The 7,459-nt window shown below is 36.9% G+C and overlaps 1 long non-coding RNA gene across 1 annotated transcript; it reads left to right on the top strand.

The window, feature by feature from the left end:
* Positions 1–928: 928 nt before the first annotated feature.
* Positions 929–5,431, top strand: LOC142179492 (uncharacterized). The gene is made up of 2 exons (XR_012707795.1): positions 929–1,781; positions 4,735–5,431. It is a non-coding gene; the product is annotated as an uncharacterized LOC142179492 (long non-coding RNA).
* Positions 5,432–7,459: the final 2,028 nt, after the last annotated feature.

Genomic DNA, 7,459 nt, shown 5'->3' with positions numbered 1-7,459 from the left:
TTTCATCAAAAAATTTAAGCAATTAGAAATAATACATTTTTTATTATTTAATTATACCTTCAACATCATGTAAGCAACGTCAACAGATACGATAATGCTATTCATAGGTGGTGATTCAAAAGCTTTTTAGGGTAATGCTATTATTAGTAGCCTAGTTAAATGGAGCGGACAGATCTTGGACGAAATAGCTTTCATTTTGTATTGGGAAAATGACAGTACTCTGTAGGTGCTCTCAAATGTAAGTTATATATAAAAAATATATAAATTTTATATATTTTTTGTGGCTACTAAATATAAATGATTTTGAACGCGGCTAAAAGGGATGAAATTCAAAAATAGCCAGATTTATAAGTGGTAATTGAAAAATAGCCACATTTTCAAAAGTTGTAAGCATGTATTTTTTGACCCACGCAAATTTTTAAAGTTAGTTTTAGTATTTTAATATTTTAAAAAAAATATTTACTTGAGTTTATTTTAATATAATTTTAATCTATTTTACTTTTAATCTTAAGACATAAATTAAAAAACATAAAATAGTTTTATTTATCATGTTTCTCATATTTCTCTATTTTCACCTTTAGTTTAAGGTCAATTAGTATATTTATATTTATAATATTTTAATTGTACCATGACTTTAGCCTATTTTCTTTGCTTTTTTGCTTTATTATAACATTTGAATATACAAAAAAAAAGTTTTATTTTAATATTTAGTTTATTTACTTAACTAAGTTTAATTAATATTTTTTATAAGATTTTTGAGTTTGTCTTTGTCCAACAAAAAAGTTTGTAGGCCCAAGCTGTGAGTCCATATCTTTTAACTTAAATCCATTACACTTGAGCCCAACTCCCTTAACATCTGACCCAGACCCGCCCCAATTTCCCTTTTAAATCACAGCTCTTTATTCCATTTGATCTAACGGCTATTATCCCTTCCCACACCCCAAATATAAACCAAACTATAACCTAATAAGCTAACCCTAGAGACAACTCCCCAGCCGCACCCCTTTCTTTACCAAACGCCTTTGCCGCCATCGACCCGCCACAACTCCATGCCAAACTCGTGCACATGATCCCTCCTCTCTCCCTTTGCCACGTATCCTAACGACTTGTGACAAACGAAATTATTCTTTCGGGATTTCACGCATGCTCTCTTATTTTTTTCTTTCAGATTTATGCTTTTTTGGCGAAAATAGGAAAAAATGTGGGGTATAGGATCGAGTCACACTCGATCTACTCCTTACATCTGTCTTATCTCGCCAATTCGAGTTTTTTTCTGGATTTTTCGGGTGATTTTCGGATTCTTTGGCATCCGAGGAAAGAAGGTTCGAGAGGCTATAAATTGGAGGATTTTTCTGAGAATTTTGGATAGAAGTTTCTAGGACGGAGATTGAGACAAAAATTAGGGTTTGAGAAATTAGCAATATTCTTCTCTAATTTTTCTGTTTCTTTGAACAATCATCAAAATACAAACGGAAAAAAAATCAATTTAGCCCTTTTCAATTTCGGATTTTATTTTTCAGATTTTTTAGGATGGTTTAAGTATCAAAAAATACGTTTTTTTTTCTGCTCTTTCAATTTTCGGATTTTTGGGGGTTTCGAAGATGGAGTTCTATTGAGTCGAAGTGGTTTCAGTGCTGAGATCAATTCGAGTTTTGTTCGAGGTTCGTTTGAAGTTTCGGGCTGTGGTTTTTAGAGTGATTTAGTTGCTGTTTTAACTGGATTTCAGTCTCCGTTTGTAGCTGATTTTATTCACTTTGCTATTAAAGAAAATTGCCGAACAGGTTCGTTTGTTCTCTTCCTTATTCCCTTAGTGTTATAATGGTGAACTGAAGTTTCGGAAGAGCCATTTAGAGTAGTGAATGGTTTGTTTGAATTAATATAGAGTTGTGAAAGTTCTAAGATTTATTTTTGGATTTTTCCTTCCCACTGTGTTCTAGATGCTATTTTATTAATGTTCTTATGGAAAAAATCTATTGTAGTTTAATCCTCTTGAGATAGGTTTAAGGGATTTATTGTCATGTTCTTTCATTCTCTATGCTGAAATTGACACTTGGTTGATTTTTCTGCTCTTAGAAGTACCAGAACAGAACCTAAAAATATGAAGTTATTTTTAATAAAAATATTTTTGATCTATGATGTCAACCGTCAGAATATCAGGAACTAGTTTATCGACTCGTCATTTGGGATGATTCAGTTTCTGTGCTTTGGAGTTTGGCGTGAACAATTATTTGTCTTAGTTTGCCTACATAAAGTTTAAAGTATGATTGTTTTATCTGGTTGTGATTATGCGATAGTTTACAGTTAGATTAATAGCTTTTTTATTGTTTGAAATGATAATGTAGTATCCATATTTTATAATTATGGTTGGCAAATTATTATTATTTTTTTTTCAAGTACAATGGGTTTTTTTTGCATGTGATTAAGGGCATGAACCCATCTCAGAATATTTATAACTTTAGATTGCACCTTAGTAATGTTAAATTTCAATTTTGACGGACTTATAGCTCTTGTCATGTTTTGTATTCATTTTTCTTTGTTTTATTTCTTTACTGTCTGTTTTTTTGTTCGCCTGGTTGATTTGTTTGTTTGGGTATTTACTTGTTTGGGGTACTGCATCTGTTGAACACGATTACACCTCGAATGCTTGAATTGGGACATGGGAATGGGGAATGACCAAATCCCATCAGTAATTAATCGGTCTCATATTTTAGGACTACGTTTGGTCAAATGCATGAAATAAAAGTTTAAAAGGGTATGAACATGAAATCTCTTGTAGTAAAAGTACTCCATAATCACGGACCTTTTGACACACCATCGCTGAATTATGGATTACACAACTTATAAACACTTGGAGTGTGCTTTAGGCGCGATTAATAATAATCATCGTGGCTATTGGTACGGTTCTCGTGGCATTGTCATGATATGTAATTCCCAATTCGAGTGTGCGTTTCACGTGACTCAACTGTGACTTCAAACAATAATAAAAATTAACACGTTGTAGATTGCGGGTGCATTTCATGTGGTGCAATATGCGATGTGTGTAAACAACGAGTGTACGGACACGTAACCCGTCTCAGATTAATTCCATAAAAGTTTAAAATGCAGTAATATAATAAAAGCGGTAAAAGGAATAGAAATGCACATAGGTTTTAAATGTGTACTAAATCAGATAATTAGGCCAATTATTAACAATTGAGCGACAATGCTAAACCCACAAAACTCGGAAGTGACTTACACCTTCTCCCGTATTAAAAGAATTTCTTACCCGGTCTTCTATGTTCGCAGATCATAAATAAGAGTCAATTTTCTCAATTTGGGATTTAAAACAAACATGTGACTTGGGACACCATAAATTATCCCAAGTGGCGACTCTGAACTAAATAAGTAATTTATTTCGATTAACGTTACTTTAATTAAAAAAACTCCCTATCCCCTCGAAAAAAAGAGGTGTGACAGCTCTGGTGACTTTGCTGCGGATAAGAATCCAGAATCTCTGGTTCAGGGTTCAGAATTTGATCTTAGAATAACTGTTATACTTGGCTCTTATTTATTATGTAATTTTTATGTGTTTGAGCCTAATGTGCAAAATGCCGCTTTTTATCGCTTTGATATTGATTGAATTGTATATAAACTGTTACGAAACCCTCTTCTCTCTAAGTCTTCTAAATCTTTTGGGAAGCGTGCGATTTACGTGGCTTCTTTTCTGTTAGAGTCATACTCTAATTTTAGAACGAGATTCGAACAAGTTGCAATACCGGTGAAGTTTCTGTATTCCCGGTACGCTGCCTCCCTTGGCTCGAGTGGTCCGCTTGGGTAAGCCAGGTCTAGAATAATGCACCCAGGTTTTAAACTTAGAATGACATAGCCTCATGCCAGATCCCTAGTAGGTACATTTGTTTGTATCACGTGCATTTGACTTTGGTGACTCAACATAGGGGTTAGGTCCATCTAGGATAGGTGCACCCAATTTAAAAGATCATCCTGATGAATTTTACGTGCAACTTGTGCATTTAATTTTTTCGGCTTGTATGTTGACCGGCTTCTAGAATAGGAAAAAGAAAATCGAGAAAAACGAAGAGTGAGGAAGGAGGGAAAATCACCCGGTTATGAAAACCCTAGTATTCAAAATATCTCAAAACTCTGCCAAAATATTTCTTGAAAAAAAAGGAAAGTCATTTCAAAATAAGTTATATTTCCTGTTGCGTCAAAACTACAAAACTACGCGAGTTTGATTCTCACCGGATGTGAGATACATGTACAACCCTCATCGGGTCTAGCCCGCTTTTGCAAAAAATAACCAAAAATACGAAATGACGTCATTTTGTCATAAATAAAGTTAGGCGATGTCGTTTTGTCCAAATAGCCAGAAATATCCCGACGGGATGCCGGAAAGCCATTTTGCAAGAATAGCCACCGATGGTCCTTTTTTAAATTTTTGGCCATTTAGCAAATATAACCCTAAAAGCTTCTCTGCCGAAGTGTTGAAGGGCCGTATTTGCGAAAATAGTCGGGATTTGTCTTAAGTTGGATTTTGCAAAAATAACTTTTCTTTCTTTTTGGTCAGTTTTCAAACAAAACTCACATGTTTTATCCAGTCATCCTAATTTAAAAATGTGCAGGATGAGCACTGATAACTATGGATTTTAACCTATTATGTGCTCTCTTTTGCTTAGGTTTTGGGTCGAAAATGCGTAAAGGTATTCCTGAAAACTGACTTAATGTGTTTGCTTGCAGGGTTTGGTCAAAATGAGGCAAAGAAGTCATAATTAACTCATGAAGGAGTTAAACTTGCACAAATCCAAAGCTGGGACTGGAGCGCTAACAGCGGCAGAAAAGAGCGGCCGCGTAAGGACCACCGTTGAGGCGGCCACAAGTATGCGGCCCGCAAAAGTGAGATTTAGAGAAGCTGTTTTGGGCACAAGATTGAAGGCTGACCGCGATGGAAAAGCGCGGATGTGGAATATCTGGCGCGGTCATGATGGTATTTTCGCTGAGAGCGTACTCCAAGGTTCAGAGACCCTGCAAGTTAAGTTTGACTGAAGAACATCGTCCCTGTCTAAATTACGTGGTGCGGCTTAAGCTAACGCGGACGCGGACGCGGACGCGGTGGATTTTACGCTGCCTGCAAAATAGGTCCCATTCCAGATTCAAATATGGAGAAACGCGGACCACGTTCATTATTACGCGCTTTGATAGCTCAAGCGCGGACGCGGTCAGAATTACACCTCCGCGAAATCTCCGCAGGGGCATTTTGTCCGAAAATTTTAGCCTAGTATAAATAGATATTTTTCACATTTTTAGGTTGAGTTATGTTTTGCTGAACACGTGAGACGACTAGTTTTACCTATTTGGGCAATTTTGTACATGATTTACCTTATAACTTTAGTTTTTCATCTTTTAATATAACATTATGGATTTTATCTTCTCTTTATCTTTGATTTCTTCTAGTTTCATGAGTAGCTAAATCCATAGCTAGGGTTGTGACCCAACCCTAGTGTGGATATTTAATGGGTCATGAATTTTAGGGCTTAATTGTTTATGGGTTAATAATATTTATCCTAATTCATGCTTTAATTGTAGAATTGGTGGTTGCAAATACTGATTTGTGCCTTTATGACTTAGACTCTTCTTGAGAAAGAGGGACTAAATCTAGAAAAATTAGGCTAACAAGGAATTTTGGTAAATTCAAGAGATTAATAGCCTCAATTAAAGGGTTAAACTTAGAGATAATAATACCCAACTTGGGCCAATATCATTTGTTATGCATGAACACCCGTTTGGACTTGAGAAAGCCAAATTGGGCAAAGTCACTCAAACTACCGAGAGGTATATAGTGAGCACTTATGTGTGATGGTTATATCACGACCCCGATCATAACAAGCTTGCCTTAAATTCTCGATACCCATTAGATATCCACCTAGGCGGAAGTCACTACCCTTTAAATCTTTGAAAACAACCAACAAAAACGTTGTACTTAGTTTTAACTATTGCATGTTATAGAATAGAAGTAAAAGTAGAAAATAAAACCAACCATTTGTGGAAGTACAATTAAGAGCAAAACCCGCATCTCTACTCGGATATAAACCTTCCTCCAAACTCATTAACTCCCTGTGGATTCGATCCCGACCTTTATTGGGTAAAACTGCATCGACCATCCTTGTTACTCTATAATAGTGCAGGTTTGAAACCGATCAATTTTTGGCACTGTTGCCAGGGAGTTAAATAGTTTTAGCTATATCTCAGAGTATTTGTGTGTTTTGTTTTTCTTTCCTTTCGATTTTCTAATTTGTTTTGAATTGCTTCTAGGTACAAAATGGCTCTTAACAATGATGCTCCCGAAAATTTGCCATTGGGGGAGGAGGTAAACGATGACAATGTGGATGAGATTCAACCCGAACCACAAGCACAAAGGAGAGGCCGTCCGCCTCATGATAATATTCCAAACCCTCCCCCACCTCCAGCAAGGGTAGCACACAGGTTGTTGCTCAACGAAGGATATGCAAGTGCAATAGTCCCGCCCCGGATTAGGGCGGGCAACTTCCAAATAACCAACGTTATGCTTACACTCTTGGAACATAGGGGTTTCTTCACCGGAGCTCCACACCAAAATACCTACAAGCATCTCAAGGGATTTGTTGATACATGCTGGGGGAGCAAGCAAACTAACGTTTTTGAGGATGCGTTAAGATTAAGGATTTTCCCATTCTCTCTAAGGGGGAAGGCTTTGGATTGGCTTGAAAGGTTGTCCAACCATTCCATCACTACTTGGGATGAGTTGGTTGAGAAATTCATAGCAAAGTTCTTCTCGCCGGGACAAATGGCAACACTGAGAGATGAGATCCTTGCCTTCAAACAAGAGCCAAATGAACCGCTTCATGAGATTTGGGAAAGGTATCGGACGATGGTGAAAGAATGTCCGAAGCAATGATCCAGCAAACATTCTACCATGGAATCAACAATACCAACCAGTGTGTAGTTAACCAACTCGCAGAGGGAAACTTCATGAACACACCTTATGCTGAGGCGTACGATATACTTGATGAGAGGGCGAATACTTCCTTAGAGTGGCAAAATCGAGCTAATATGCCACAAGATGATCCCAATGTCATTCACCTACACAAAGAGCTCCATAACCACTGCCAAGCAATAGCCGAGTTAACTACAACCATGAACCAGTTGGCCAAATCTCAATTGCAGCAAGTTCAAGGGCTAAAACAAGTGAATGCCATGGAAAGGGTAAATATGATGGTCAACACGAGGAGGCAAAGAGATTAACAAAGTCAAGGAAATCCGGATCAATTTGAGCAAGGTGATGGTGGTTACAACCAAAATAACGGGTATGATGATCAAAGTGAAGAGGTTCGGTATGTGAACAACTACCAAGGACAACGGGGCAATGCTCTGAATCAACAACAACAGTGGAGATCCCAAGGAAATTGGGGAAATCAAAATCAACAAG

The sequence above is a fragment of the Nicotiana tabacum genome, chromosome 3 (assembly GCF_000715075.1).
Source record: "Nicotiana tabacum cultivar K326 chromosome 3, ASM71507v2, whole genome shotgun sequence".
NCBI lineage: Eukaryota > Viridiplantae > Streptophyta > Magnoliopsida > Solanales > Solanaceae > Nicotiana > Nicotiana tabacum.
The sequence above is the reverse complement of the archived record's forward strand: the minus strand, read 5'-3'. Positions and strand labels throughout refer to the sequence as shown.